The sequence below is a fragment of the Macrotis lagotis genome, chromosome 7, assembly GCF_037893015.1.
Source record: "Macrotis lagotis isolate mMagLag1 chromosome 7, bilby.v1.9.chrom.fasta, whole genome shotgun sequence".
Classification (NCBI taxonomy): Eukaryota; Metazoa; Chordata; class Mammalia; order Peramelemorphia; family Peramelidae; genus Macrotis; species Macrotis lagotis.
The window spans coordinates 40,244,982-40,260,501 of NC_133664.1; the positions used below are offsets into that span (position 1 = coordinate 40,244,982).

Consider the following 15,520-nt stretch of genomic DNA (forward strand, 5'->3'; position numbering starts at 1 on the left):
AGAAAGCAAAACCAATTTAAGGCCAAGAGATTCTCCCACAGTGGCCAGACCATCTCCAACAATCCTATCAGTTGGGCCATGGATAACCTTCACTATAATAATCATCATTATATAACTCATGCTTCCAATGACTTGGTTGGTTGATATGGTCCTCTTTAATAGTGAAGGACTAGTAGTAACAGTGGTAGCTAGTTAGCTACAAATGCCAGGCCTGGAGTCATCTTCCTGTGTGGCCCTGGGCAAGTCATTTGACCATTTGCTTCAGTTTCCTCATATGAAAGATGAGCAAGATAAGGAAAAGACAAACCACTCTACTATCTTTTCCAAGAAAACCCCAAATGGGGTCATGGCTAAAAATGACTTGAACAACAGCTCCATGACCAGGAATCTCTGGAATCTGTCTCACTCTTGCTGTTACCATCTAATTATGCTTGGGCACATCTGCTGCCTTTTAGTTGACAAGGGAGAGGATGGAGGGGGCTGTGCATTATCTGTGTCCTGAATTCCACTGTGCATCTCAGTTTGGGGGCTGCCTAGGTTTTTGGCAGGTCAACTGGCTTGCCCAAGCATAGTCAGAATGGGGAATGGCAGTTTCAGACCCCAGCTTCATTCTTAATTATCTACCATTTGTGCTTCTCACGCACCTTCATGTTACAGAGAGAACCCTGGATTTGGCGTTGCAGTATGTGGGTTAAATGCTAGTTCGGCCACTAGAACTTAGGTTCTGCAAAGCAATGATCTCTAAGGTAATTCCATTCCTGAAATTCTATGACACTGAACATCACTAGCAGAGGAGGTTTAGACTCAGGTGATAAGAGGATTGCTCTTTAACAAGAAGGGCTGTATTTCTTTTTCTTTTTCGTTATTTATTTATTTACAATATTGTTATCATTTATTTATTTTTACAACTACATGCAAAGATAGTTTTCAACATTCGTTTTTTGGTAAGATTTTGAGTCCACCATTTTTCTCCCTGCCTCCTTTTCCTCCACCTCTTGACAGTGAGTAATCTGACATAGGTTTTACATGTAAAACTATGTTAAATATATTTTCATATTAGTCATTCTGTGAAAGAAGAATCAGAACAAAAGGGAGAAAAACCACAAGGGAAAAAATATACAACACATAAAACAAATTTTAAAAATTGAAAGCACAAAGTTGACAGTCATTGTTGAGACTACTGTTGCTGTGGGTGGGTTTAATGGGCACTAATATGAGAAAACAGTGAGGAGGCTCTCTGCCAACCAGGGCAGGAAAAGGCTCCCACCACTGATTTCCTAGTCCACGTTATTCTAACTGCCTCTCTGAATATGGAGGATCCAACTGTTGCCCTAACAGAGGCATAGATTTCCCCTTTTAATACACAGTTACTTATGATTCTATGGGATTTTTTTCCAACTTGAACTCAACCCTTCAAAAAAATTTGTGATTTCAAGGTTATACTCTGCCCATTAACACAGATCATGGACTTCTTCATAGTTTTGTAGATGGATTTCATGATTGATTAGCCAAAAAAGAAATTACCATTGGTCAGTCTCTGAGAATGCAACCAGGCTAGGAAGTCGGAGGATAGAATCTGTCTTGAGGTCAGCATCTGAAGGCAATTGCTCTACTGGCCTAATGTTAGAGAACCTTGGTTACCTCTATGTGGTGAGATGGAATAGAGAAGAGCTCTGAGCAAAGTACTTAAAAAACAAATGATAGTAAGGGACTTGGGAAGCACAGGGGTGTGACAGATGGCAGATTCCCTTCCTGGCTTCATCTTGCACAGGAATACGGAAAAGTTCTCAAATAGACAGTTGTGGCAGCATTGGTTTCTTTCTAAAACTATGGTGATTAGGGTTTCCAGAACACAAATTCCTGTTCATTTAACTTCAGTATCTTAGAAGATTTATGGACTTTTTGCCGACTATACAAGGAAACCAAAAAGACAAAGTATTTCACTGAACATTATAAATCAAATTGTATAACTTAGTAGTTAAAAATGTGTGCATAATCTTTTTCCCTCCCTGATCTGAAATTTTCCACTCTTGTAGGAAACACAACTTCTTCTGTTATACTTCTGGGTTTCTGGAACATAAATGTCTCTACTAAAATTCCATTAAAAAATATGAGTCAAATAGAAAGCTATTTCCAAAGTCTGCCCTCAAAACTTAAAAGAGTTTTACTAACTTTAGAAATAAAAAGTATAGTAAAGCAAAATTGATGCACTTACTAGGGCTACAAAAGATTCTCCCTAGCTAAACATTAGTACTAGAAAATAAAGGTCTATAATTTAGCTTAATATATAAGCTATGTTCTTTTGAACCAAAAAAAAGATATATCTATATCTATATCTATATCTATATATCTAAATATTCTTTGGAACTTCTGAACTCCCACCTATTAAACTGAAAAGCAACAAACAGTGATTCATTTATTAAATGATTCATTTATTAAAATTGATACTGTCCCAACTGTTGAAGTTCAATCCAATATAATGAAGGGATTGGCCAAGAAGAGTATGTCCTTGGAATACATACAATATGCTTTGCTTGGTAGCAACGATGGTAGCTTGGTGAGCCTCCTCTGGGCATGTGTAATGGAATGACCCTTCTCCCCATTTCAGAGGAAGAGCAAAATCACCAGACTCTTTTCTGGTGGCTTTCTAGTTCTGTGATTTTTTAAAAAAGTTTTTAATTGGTTGCTGAGACTGAGTATTCATATAAAATGTTCAAACAAAAACCAAAAAAACAAACCTCTCTCTCTCTCTCTTTCCTGGCATTTTTGAGTGATGAAGAAGAATGACTTTAAACCTCAGGTTGGGAGTCTTTAGTCCTCAATTTAATGTCATGCTTATATACAAATGATGCCTATGTTACTTCCAGTTATTTCTTCCTTTCCCAACCTCAGGTGCTCTGAGTATTCTGAGTAGGAGCACCAGGAGATCAAATATATCAAAGCTATCCAAGGTACCAAAGAATCTGGACCGTGAAACCTTCAACAGTGACATGCTTGATCTGGAGCCAGCCCAGCTGAGGAAGAGAGTATCATGCCCATCAACTTTGCCTCGTAGCACCCACTCTGAGCCCACTCTCCCAAGAACCAAGTAGGTGTGTAGAGGGAACAGTTAGCTCCCAAGCTGGGGGGATGTCTGTTCTAGGATTGCTAAATCTTCTCAATAAATCTAGGAGTAAAAGCTAATTGATATTAACTGGTTAACTGTTGGGGAGATATCAAGTGCTTAAGTGAAATTGGGAAACACCGTTTCAGGGTCAACTCTAGAAACTTGAAGAAGCACCAGCTAGTTCTAGAGCAGACTGGCAAGGTAAACCTTAGGAAAACCAGATAACCAATGGACAAGGTGAAAAATCTAGCATTCGTGGTTCATGGCTCCTCTGCCAATTCTGTGCCAAGGAAGTTTTCAACACCAAGTGCCCTGACTCTGTAACTGAACCTTCTTTGATTACTAGGACAGAGAGAAGGATTACTATACACAGAGAAGTGTATCTTTTACTGCTTATCTCTATTATTATCAAATAGCTTAGATTTCTCGTATAGTTTTTTTTCTTCTGCCAAAGACCTATTCATAAGCTTCAACAGAGGGTGGATGTAATTCTGGTTTCTTGCATGCCAAGAGCAAAAGGCAAGCTGTGGCAAGTTCTGCCAGTGAAGGATGGTAGATCATGAGGATCAGTCTAGTTAAATTTGCAAAAGGCACAAAGCCAATTTTGCCTAAGGATTGGTATTTGGCAATGACAACTCTCAAAGCTCAGGTATTAGCTTTAGAAAAGTTGTGCTCCCTGTCAGTAGCAGAATAGGTGAGGGCTCTCTGAAAAAGTCTCCCTTTTAGACTGGATGATTCTTGGAGTTTGATCTTAAAAAACTTCAATTAGAGTAAAAAAAAAAACAGAGGCCCATATGTGGAAAGACACTGACCACATGAAGAACATGTTTTCTCCCTTTGACTTTTACCTACTTCTGAGAGATTATTTTATAGAGATGTAAGGTTTTGGGAAACACTTCTCTCCCTATAAAGACATCTGGCATTCCATAACACTGAACAAGCTTCTCCAAAAGCAGAGAGGGAGGGAGACAGATGCATGATAGGTATTTTAGACAACATGGATTTTCTCTGGAATTCCTTTCCTTTCCTGGGCTGACAGTCTATGTTCTGCAAAGATTCAAGACATGGTGCAAGGTGTAATTTTTTTCTTCCACATGATTTTTATGGTTGGCTTTCTATTTTGGAGGGACCTAATTGTTGTGCCTATTGATTAAGCTTTGAACCTGTGCCCCCTGGGAACTTTGGAAAAGTGAATTTGTTTTGAACAAATTCTAAAAATAAGCAACACAAAAATTAAATCTTGCCTTTCATAATCTAACAAAATAACATTAAACACATTAGTGTTTATTATCCTCAACTTTATTCTTTCCCTTTTTTTTTGCTTTAGTTAGGTAAGAAAGGTGAGAGTAGATTTCAAATGAAAAATCAACAAGTGATCAGATATTTTTCTTGCTTTTTCAGAAAAATGGAAAACCCCTTCATAAATATTTCATCTCTTCATTTAGCCACAGACAAAATTTGTAAAATGATAGCGATTGACAAACCACCTACAATACAGTTTCTGTTCTTCTGTGTCCTGTACATCTTGTCAGTCAAGAACACAGGATACACAGATTAAATAAATTCAGGAAAATCTGGGTGGGAGACCAAGAGATATTCTCCTCTGGTAGTAACAGATGGAGGAGATAATAGAATTGCTGTTGTCTTTAATCCAAACACTGCACAATTTCAAGGGTATTGACGTAAGAGAGCTGAATTAGTTTGAAAATGTTTTTCTGGCATTTTGCTTGTGTGCATTCCTTATCTCCCCCACCACTACACTGAGGCTGATAAGCAGGAGCCTGTAGAGAGGAGGGAAGCCAGAATGACCAAAGAATTAGGATGTTTAGGTAAGAGAAGATTTAGGGAGCTGAACCTCTGTCTGAAGACTGGATGATGTAGACTTGGGAGTGCCCAGCCCTAAATAATAGTACTGAGGCAATAGAGATGTGGTGAAGAAGTGAATTTAGAGGTGACATAAGGAAAAATTTCTGAACAATTAGGCCTATTCAAGAATGAAATGCACTGCCCCAGGAGGGTGTGGGTTCCTCCTCACTGGTCATTCAAGCAAATGTTGGCTGACTGGCTTATTCAATTTCTTGTAATGAGGATTTTTGTTCTGGAGTGGGTAGGATGACATGGTCTCTGAGTTTCTTCTGAGTAGAAGATTCTATGATCATCATAGAAAATTTAAAAAAAAGTTGTCAGATGATACAGATCTACATGATGCACAGAGGAATCCAAGAGTTGTGTGAAGCACAATACATGTATTCAAATTCCTGAGAGTACTTGTCACTGGATTTCTAATGTAGGAAAGATTTGTTAGGAAACTAATTTTTACTTGAAAAAAAACTAGTGGGGTAAAAAAATAATACTTTATTTAATTTAATTTAAATGTTTTCTCAAGAAAACATGTTGGTGCTTTTTAAAATAAAACTTCAGTTTGTAAAAACATATCAAGGAGTTTAAAAGTCCCTTGGTAAAAATGTCTGCCCTTAAGCAGGATCACAACTACATTATACCCAAGATGTGTCAGTGCATATCCTGGTCTTAAGAGTCTTAAAAAAGATTTAAAAAATAGAGCCAAGACCTCAGTAGCTTATTCTAATGATTTATAATTCATCAAGACATTTAAATTAAATTTTTATTACTACAATTTTATATCCCTTTCTCTAGGATTGTTCATTGCTGTAATAACTTTCCTCACACTAAAAGGAAATCATTAAGTTGTGTGACTAAATGAGTGAATAAAACAGCATTTATTAAATACTTGCTATGTGAAAGTGAACCTGAAGGCCTGAGTTCAAGTCTCACCACCTCCTGTGGCTCTCAGCTACTCTCTAAGCCTCTGGATTTCAAAGAAATTCTGATCTGCACTGGGAGAAGGAGCTTCTTGTGGAAGGAATTCCCTCTACCAATAAAAGCAGGTCTAATCCCCATCCCTATTGTACACTATGTGACAAATCCTGTATTAAACTCTGGGGGTACAAACACAAAAGGAAAAATGGCTCCTGCCCTCTAGAATCTTAAATTCTTTTTTCTCCTTTTTGTTTTTTTTACTTTTTATTTTTCCAATGACATGTAAAGATAGTTTTAAAATTCATTTTTGTAAGATTTTGAGGTAGAAATTTCTCTCCCTTTCTTTCTTACATTTTTCCTAAGATGGCAAGCAATCTGATATAGGTTTTTAAGGGGGCAACCATGCTACACATATTTCCACATTAGTCGTGTTGACAAAGAAGAAACATAGGGGCAGCTAGGTGGCCTAGTGGATAAAGCACCGGCCCTGGAGTCAGGAGTACCTGAGTTCAAATCCAGTCTCAGACACTTAATAATTACCTAGCTGTGTGGCCTTGGGCAAGCCACTTAACCCCATTTGCCTTACAAAAAAAAAAAAAACTAAAAAAAAAAAGAAGAAACAAACCATGAGAAAGAAAAAACTAACAAATGAAAATAGTATGTTTCAATCTGCATTAAGACTCCATATTTCTCCAGTCTTTTGGACTTTGATCTCTGAAGTACTAAGAACTGAGTCCATCAGAGCTGATCATCATACAGGGCAGCTGTCACTGTGTACAATGTTCTCCTGGTTCTGCTCATTTCACTCAGCATCAGTTCACAGACTAGTCTTTCCAGGTTCTTCTGTAATCCACCTGCTCATGACTTCTTACAGACTAATAATATTCCATCACATTCCTATACCACAATTTGTCTGGCCATTCCCCAGTTGATGGGCATCCCTTCAACTTCTAATTCCTGCCACCCCAAAAAGAGCTGCTAAAAATACTTCTATCTTGTGAGTCTTTTTTCCCTTTTTTATGATCTCTTTGGGACCCAGATCTAAAAATGGTATTGCTAGTTCAAAGGATATGCACAGTATGCCTTCTGAGTACAGAGGAGTCTAGAAGAGAGCAGACTGATACACCTTTGTCAGAAATAGAATTGATTTGATAATGAACTGGAAAGAATAGAAAGGTGCCTATGTTTGTGAGTTTGTGTGTGTGTGTGTGTGTGTGTGTGTGTGTGTGTGTGTGTGTGATAGTCAACTGTAAGCAACAATGTTCTTTCTACTAGATTATACTGCTGCTGCAAACTACAGAAAACAACCAATTTCATTGACACAGATCATCAGGAAATACACTCACATTGAAACAGAAGATTTCTATTGGAATCTGAGGGATAATTTTTTCCTGGAATTTTGAAAAGTTATTTTCCCATTATAGGTGGGGAAAGTTCAATGATAAGGGTGGGGTGTGTGTGAGACTGACTCAACTTCATTATCAAATGAAAAGGCGTGCCATATATCAGATAGAAGACTGGGCTTGGGGTCAGGAAGTTCTGGGTTCATTTCTGACTTTGGTCATATGGTGTTGGGAAAGTGATGGAGGCAACTCTCTAAGATTATCCATTGTGGAGGCTGTTGGCCTATATTTGTGGAGGGCGTAAGCTCTCCACCTGAGAAAATGGCAGGTCTGAGGGGAAAAAACTAAGGCTTTGGTGGTGGTGGTCCATTCCAGCTCCCTCAAGACAGATGAGAAATATGAGGCTCAGAGAAGTTGGACCCTAAGACTAAAATCTTTGTCCCCCAGGATCTTTACTCAGGGATCCTTCTCTTATGCCATGGGAGGTCAAGAGGGCAAAGGAGGTTCCAACAAATTAGCTTTTTAGCTATGGCTAAGGGGAGAAATCAGTGTGGAGAGGGTGTCTTCCTGCCTCACAACCACCACTGGGCATTACCACCAAATGGTGGATAAAAACAGAGGTCCCAGGTGCAACCTTACCCCTGCCAGCCCACAGGTGATAATTCTGGTCCAGCTCTTAAAGCCATCATCTGAGGAGGTGGCTCCTGTAGAGAAGGGATGGCCATTCCAACCAACTGCTAAATGCCTAGCACTCACAGGTCAGGTAAGTCACCCACCTCACCCAGCCAGATACCACAAGGGAGAAACAGGAGACAGTATGTGCTACCAAGCAGGTCAACTCACCATCACCATGTTAACTCCATATCCCCTTAGTCTCTGTGAGGAATATTGGGTTTCACAAAAAGGTGAAGGTCAAATTGTTAGTTTAATGACAAAGACTGGGGTCTTACTGTATTGCTCCCTATGGGTAGGTATGTGAGTTAAGACAAAAGACTTAGCCTCAGTCTGATCAAAAACTGAGATTAGGCCAGGTTTGTCCCAACTATTTAACCTAGGGTCCTTGACCTTCTCCTTTGTGCATACTCAAGGAGGTAGCTGTTCTTGCTCATTACTATAATGAGTAGGGCGGGGAAAACGTAGGGGGAGGAATGTATCAAATAGATTGTGACCTCAGCCAATGTTTGGCACAAAGGGGCAGGAATAAAGCCTTTGAAGTGCATACAATATCTGGCATTTCCAGGATTTCTCATCCCTTCCCCTTGAGGGAAGTGTGTCATTTATTAATGTAAGATGTCTTAATTAAAAAAAAACATTTTAATCACTCTGGACTAAGTATTCATGAGTCATTTGTAACAATTTGGGGGCTCGTCTCTGATGTATTGTAAATCTTTTCAGTATTTTCCGTGAAGAACATAAGAAAATAATTTGTACAAATGGCTTGATTCCAAGCACACTTTCTTGGTGTTCTCTATGGGGGAAATATCTCAGAGATTCCTGGGAAAATTGAAGCTGAAAGTGATTAAAATGTCTGGGGGTAAAATCTGGGGCAAGGGGTGATCTACAGGGTGGTGGGGTGATGGCTAGAGCTGCCCTGACTGGCTGAGAAGTCCTCTAGGCAGGACATTTATCCTGAAGGAGAGGCCAGAGGATAATGGGGTGTCCTGACGGGAGGGAGTGAGATGTGGGTTCTCTCTCCAGGAATTTCCCCAAATTCTTAAAGCCCATGATGAAGAAGGTTGCTGGTAGACTTAGGGGGCAAGGGAGCCTGGTAGCCAGAAGCTGGACAGAAGGAAGCTAAATGGATCCAGTCTGATGTTTAAGTGAGTTTGAATGGTCCCTTGGGGGGGGGTGCTTCTTGTGTTGATATGTTCTATGTCTTGTCTTGTCTTGTTTTTTTTTTTTTTTGCTAGGCAATGGGGTTAAGTGGCTTGTCCAAGGCCACACAGCTAGGTAATTATTAAGTTATGTCCTGTCTTGTGCAAGTGGTCTAGGGTAGGTATCTCTGGGTCAGGGGACTCTGTCTAAGTTTTAAACTGGGGAGCTGGGAATTGGACCTAGGAGTTTCAGAAGGTGGGAGAGGAGGAAGTGGGTCTGCAGTGTCCCCCTCCTGGAGCTCAGCTATTAGACACTGGTGTGTGGAATTAGAGAGAGAAGGGGGGAACTCTTAAAGAGAAAAAGCTGTGGTTCAGGGAGAGTTTAGGAGAGAGAAATCCCCTCTAGAAAGGGATCCTAAAGGGAAAAATCGAGAAGTTATGGGAGGGAATATTTCTTATTCTTATGACTGAACAAATAGCAATTGTGTAGTCCCACTGTAAGGTAACTTATTGATAAACATAATTATTTGATTACCTTTTGTGAACATATAAGCTATTTGAATACTATAATGTTAAAGCCTGGAATTAACATATGATAGCTTTGAAGGGGTAATAAGGGAAATATCAAAAATTATGACCCCTTCTGGGATAGAGCTGTGGTTCATGCATAATGTAGTAATGCAAAGATATTTAGTAATTCATGTGGTATTCTGACTGCTCTTTTGTTATATTGGGACTAATAACACATGTTGGGAAATTTAAAGTCATCTTGTTCTAATGGTTTGAAAGAACTCTGAAAGTAATGATTTGTATATTAAGGATGGCTAGTAGTTAAAAAAGTTTAGGTATAGAATTTTCCCAGGTATATATGTAAACTGGACTATTTGGCATACATACATACATACATTAAGACTATAATTGGAATTTAGAGAATTAGAATCAAAGTTCTAATTAGGCAAAATTATTATGTTAGATCATGGAACTTTTAATCAATTTTCCTCTATGTCAGATGCCAGGATAGTCAGCAAAAAGGAAATGTTACTGGGTCAATGTGTTGTTCTTGGAGCCAAGGAAGCCAGTGGGCTGAAGATTTCATGTGACAGGGATATACAGTTGAAGGGGCGGCTTTTCAATGTGGCCTGATTTGATTTCCCCCAAAAGTGACATCTGGATCATGTCTCCTGATAGAATAAATCTGGCCCAAGATATTTGACTGCCCACATTACCTCTGCCTGGACACTGACATTCAAAAATTATATCTATAAAGGAATTTTCCTTTGATGTCCTGGATCTTTATAGTAAGAAGTTTTAGGTCAATTGGATTTAATAGACAGATAGGTTAGGTGTGTGGTTTTGACACCTATTGTCACCCACATGTTTAGATAGCAATTAAGCTTCCTTAATTTTTATGTTAGAGGGGATATTTAGCTAAGAAGAAGAATGGGAAATTTTTAGGATAATTATAGTTTCAAGGTCTAGTTTAAGGAAAGGCATGTGAGTCAGATAAGTATGTCAGGAAAAGGAAAATCTATGGTATAATTGGGAATATTTTGGGAAAAAAATTCATTTTGGTTAAGGATGTTGGAATTATTATTGTAATGAGAGCAAAAGGTTAAGAAATGTATCAAGCTTAATCCTCTGTGGAGTTTACTCATGTAGTGAAAAACTTGTGGAAGTTTACTGTGTTAAAGTGAAGTACATATGTCAAAATGACAATGAGTAAGGCAAAATGTAAATTGCATTAAGCTCCAGAATCTTATTGTCTTGTGATGAAAACACATGTTTATGATCTGAGTAAAAAGACACCAAAAGACAAAGTCTCAACAAGACACCTGAGCTGGAAAGGACCTTTCTGAACCAATTCAGAAGTTGTAAGACATCAGATGTCTCCAGGGGAGAAGAGAAGAGAGGAGAGAATTGGACCAATTCATCTCTACCATCTCTTACTTATGTGACATTGCTTAGTCAAGGAATCTGTCCCTTTTGATACCTGTAACTTCCCCTTCATTCTTTAAGTGTTACACCCCTTCCTTCTCCTTATAGATAATGAAGATTTTGATGAAAAGGAGGAATAGAGGCAGAGTGAAGATGTTCTCCATTGAGAGAAAAGGAGGTTGAGATTATTGGGTGGCATGATTATATGTCTATATATCCTATCTAGGGAAAGTCCTATCTCTGATTTAGTAATGATGGGAGAAGAATCTAGCTGACAGAAGACATTGCCCAGTCTTTTGGTGTGGCTAACTGTGGTGGTCCACAACAGTTTGAGAATTGGTCTTGGGTGTCAGTCCCCCTGGGTCCAGTCTAGCTTCTCAATTCCTAGTCAGAGGTGCACTGTGGTACAGGATTCCATTCCAGAGGAGAGAAACACTAGTTCAGGGTGATTATTGTCTACACCAGTCTGGACAGGATATTTCCCTGGGGAGCAGCCAATGCTGTGGACTTATGTCCAGAAGCAGGGTACACATATTCTGAACTATACAATTTACAGAGACAGGTTGATTGAGACTCATGTGAGATGTAATGATGCTATCTGCAGGCCTTGTCAGGATCTATTATAGTAAAGAAAATTGTGATTATTACTCATTTGCCAAGGATTGATCAGGGAGTTGTTATCCAGACTTAAGGGCCTTCTAGCTGGGCACAGGATGGGAGTTGGGGCTATGGATCACCAATTTATATCCTGATTAGATTCTAAGCTGTAATGGAAACAATTACCAATTAGTCAACTAGGGTCCTGGACTTGCTGGCTGGCTAAGCCATGCAAATAAGAGAGAATTACTCAATATAGAGCTGTATTAGACAATCTGTTGATTGGAGGAGGAGATTGTGGTAATTTGAATCTATCAAGTTGCTGTCTAAAGATAGATGACAATAGCAAGCAGTAAAAGACATCAGAAAGTTGGCATACGCTCCTGCACAAACCTGGAAAATAGGATGGGTTCATGTCTCTGATAATGAGGAGGTAAATATCTTTCAAAAAATTATTTTAAAATTTTTATTTTTTATTTAAGTCAGTGGAGTTAAGTGACTTGCCCAAGGTTACACAGCTAGGCAATTACTGTCTGATGCCGCATTTGAACTCAGGTCCTCCTGACTCTAGGTCTGGTTCTCTATCCACTGCACCACCCAGCTGCCCTGAAGTGAAAATCTTGATAAAAGAAAAAGTCAGTAGTCATGTCAATAACATGACTTTAACAATAACAATAACTGTTTAAGAAAGAAATCACTAATAGAACCAATATAATAGAACCAAATTTCTTATTAAAAAAAAAAGAAAAGGGAGAATTGTGAGGAATATGGGGGCATTTGGGTTCCACAAGAATGTGAAGGGATGAGGGGTGGCTAGGTGGATAGAGCACTGGCCTTGGAGTCAGGAGTACCTGGGTTCAAATCTGACCTCAGCCACTTAATAAATACCTAGCCGTGTGGCCTTGAGCAAGCCACTTAACCCCATTGCCTTGAAAATCTGAAAAAAAAAAAGAATGTGAAGGGAGAATTTTAAGTTTACATTACAAAGACTGGGGTCTGCCTATATAGTTACCTATGGGTGGGTACTAGATTAAGACAAAATATTAGTTTCAATATGATCAAAACTGAGATTAGGTCAAGTCTGCCCCAAGTAGGATACAAATAAATGACTTAACAACAACAAAAACAAGGAATCAGAAACCAAGTTAAATACTGGAGATAGAAAGTAAGTTAAACCTCTCAAGGAACTCACACCCTAATCGGGGAAACAACATGCAAACAAGCATGTACAAACAAGATAAATATCCCAACTAGTATGAATAATGAATTCACAAAGTAATAAGTTCATGCTATTTGAAGTTATAATTATGTATAAAATATAATTTCAAATCCAATGGAAACTTGTAATTAAAATTTATAAATATTAAAATTTTAATCTATTATAACTGCAAAGGATAAGAAAAACATATTTGTGATACTGATTTATTATAAACAATAGAGCAGTTATTGAAATTAAGATTAAGAAAAATAAAAATTGCCGAATATGACATCTACAAATAAGCCCAAATATATCATGAAAATGTCATTCTTCTTGCTAGAAATAGTCAGCTTATACTGAAGTGTCTTGTCTTTCTTTACACCTTCATGCATATGTTGGTAGGAACTGAGAGCTTTACCTACCTTTCCTTGAATTTGAATGCTTACACTCTCTCACAATAAATGGAGCATTATCTAAAATCACTAATACCTGGGATAATACTCTTCCTCTATTTTTCAATAATTGAAAAACACTAATCTTGAGTTACCCATGTACTTTCTTATTTGACAGTCCAAGAAATGGAAGCAACCAATGTGGTAGCAGCTTCTCAGAGCATGAGGATTTGGAAATCCATAATCAAGCACTGGTTTAACTAAGAATCTGCTTTTGCATTATCTTTCAGGTAAAGTGCTGGGTCATCTTTAGACACTTTAAATCCAGGCTGAGCATTTTCCTTCTTAGAAATATAAGTTCTGGGCAGCTAGGTGGCACAGTGGATAGAGCACCGGCCCTGGGGTCAAGAGGACCTGAGTTCAAATCTGGGCTTAGACACTTAATAATTACCTAGCTGTGTGGCCTTGGGCAAGCCCCTTAACTCTATTGCCTTGCAAAAAAACAAAATCTAAAAAAAAAATATAAGTTCCAGAAGACATATGTCAATTTCCAGAATAAAATCATTTCATCCACATTCAAAATGTTTTAAGTTGAGCCTTCACTTTCTTCAAAATATCAGGATATTTAGCTGTCACATCCTCATTTGCATATCTGTCTCTTCAATGTTTTTAACATTATGTGATATAAATTTTTAATGTGATATAATTTTAACATCATACCAGTTTTCAAAGTGGATGAACCAACCAAGGCTTGCAGTAAACGTTTCTTCACCTTTAATTTCATTTCCTTTTTTTTCCTCACTGTCTTAAATTGCCTTGAAGTATTTTTCTGATGGTTGTTTTGTTAAAAGGATTGTTTTGATGGCAATTTTCAGTTCATATGGCTGAAAGATGCCCCATTTCTAGCACTGTCTATAACTGTAACACTATAAATTCTTTGTAGTAGTTTGCAAAACACAGAAAGTTCATGTGACTTTATCTTTTTTATTTTACCTCGACACTTTGTTATATCCCATATTTTCTTTAGAGCTAAGTGAACACCCTTGTATTGTTCAATTATGTCAAATTTTTTGTTCTAATGTAAAAACAAGTCTCTTTTTTTTTTGCACTGACAGTGTTTCCATCTGAATTCTCTTCCCTGTAGTGCATTTTGTCAAAAATTCTTTAAAAAACACTTATGACTGTTGGCAATAAGGTACACAGCATATCACATTCACATGTGATCAAAGACAAATGTAGACACATGAGAAAGCATGTTAAAGACTTTGATCAGCTCACAACATTGCATGAATGAAAGTTTGGTTTGCATTAAACATGGCCTGGCATTATTTTATAATTCACACTAAATCTAATTTCACATGATTCAAACTCCACTTTACTTCAATCTAGTTGTACATAGGACAAATTGGAGAAAATGTTAGAGGGAAGGAACTAGTATAATTTGGGCTCAGGAAAGGCTTCTTACAGAGAGGAGGAGGAAACGAATTTCAAGCCTGGGGGGAGGCAAGGGATGAAAATGCAGAGAAAAGAGATGGATTGTACTGGATATGGCTCAGGGTCAGCAGCCTTAGTTGTAAGTGTACTACTGGTAACACTGAAATGGCCAACTCTGGGCTCCAGCAGGAGAACATTCTGCCTGCCCTAAGTTCCTATCCAAAAGAGTCCATCCCTAAGTGCAGATCTGACCAGGTCACTGCATTACCCAGGTTCTGTACTGACTTGAGTCTTCAGACTCTTTTGCTTAGCTTTTAAAATACTTCATCACCTTTTATTTCCAGGTTCCTAAGACATGACTCCCTCCGGATCACTTGGGAATCCAGCCAAACTTGCCTTCCCTCTGGCACAGGACACATCTCAAGGCCTCCATGAGCTATCCCCACCCCTTCCACTTTTTTTCCTTCAAGTCCTCCTTCCTTAGGGGTCGATAAACTATTATCTTCAAGTTGACATTTGAAAATCAAGTTCTATTATACTTAAAAATTAAAAACCATACTGTGCTCCCAGGCTACAAAAACAGGATTTGACCCTGGCCTTAGTTGGCTGACTTGGTCTAAGGGGAAGCCTTTCTTGATCCCTCTGAAGCTAACTTGTCGTTATCTACTCTGCAATGAATTATTTTATTCTTTTTATATTTATTCTGAATATGCTTTTGTTTGTCTTTGTCTCCTAGAGAAAGTATTGCTTCATTTCTTTATATTTGTTTTCCTAGGGACTAGTATAGTACCTGGGAAATGGTAGGTATTTTATAAATGCTTCCTTATTGGTGTAGCCAGAAAGACAGAGTCTGAAAGATCAATTCAAAATACAGTGCAAAAACAATATTAAACCCTTAACCTATAACTGATTAGGATTTAATA

The 15,520-nt window shown here is 38.2% G+C and overlaps 1 protein-coding gene across 1 annotated transcript in view; it reads right to left on the minus strand.

Annotated features, from left to right (window-relative positions):
• ACAD11 (acyl-CoA dehydrogenase family member 11) overlaps positions 1 to 15,520 on the minus strand; it is a 92,189-nt gene that overhangs the window by 24,451 nt on the left and 52,218 nt on the right. The gene's annotated exons all lie outside the window — the stretch shown is intronic.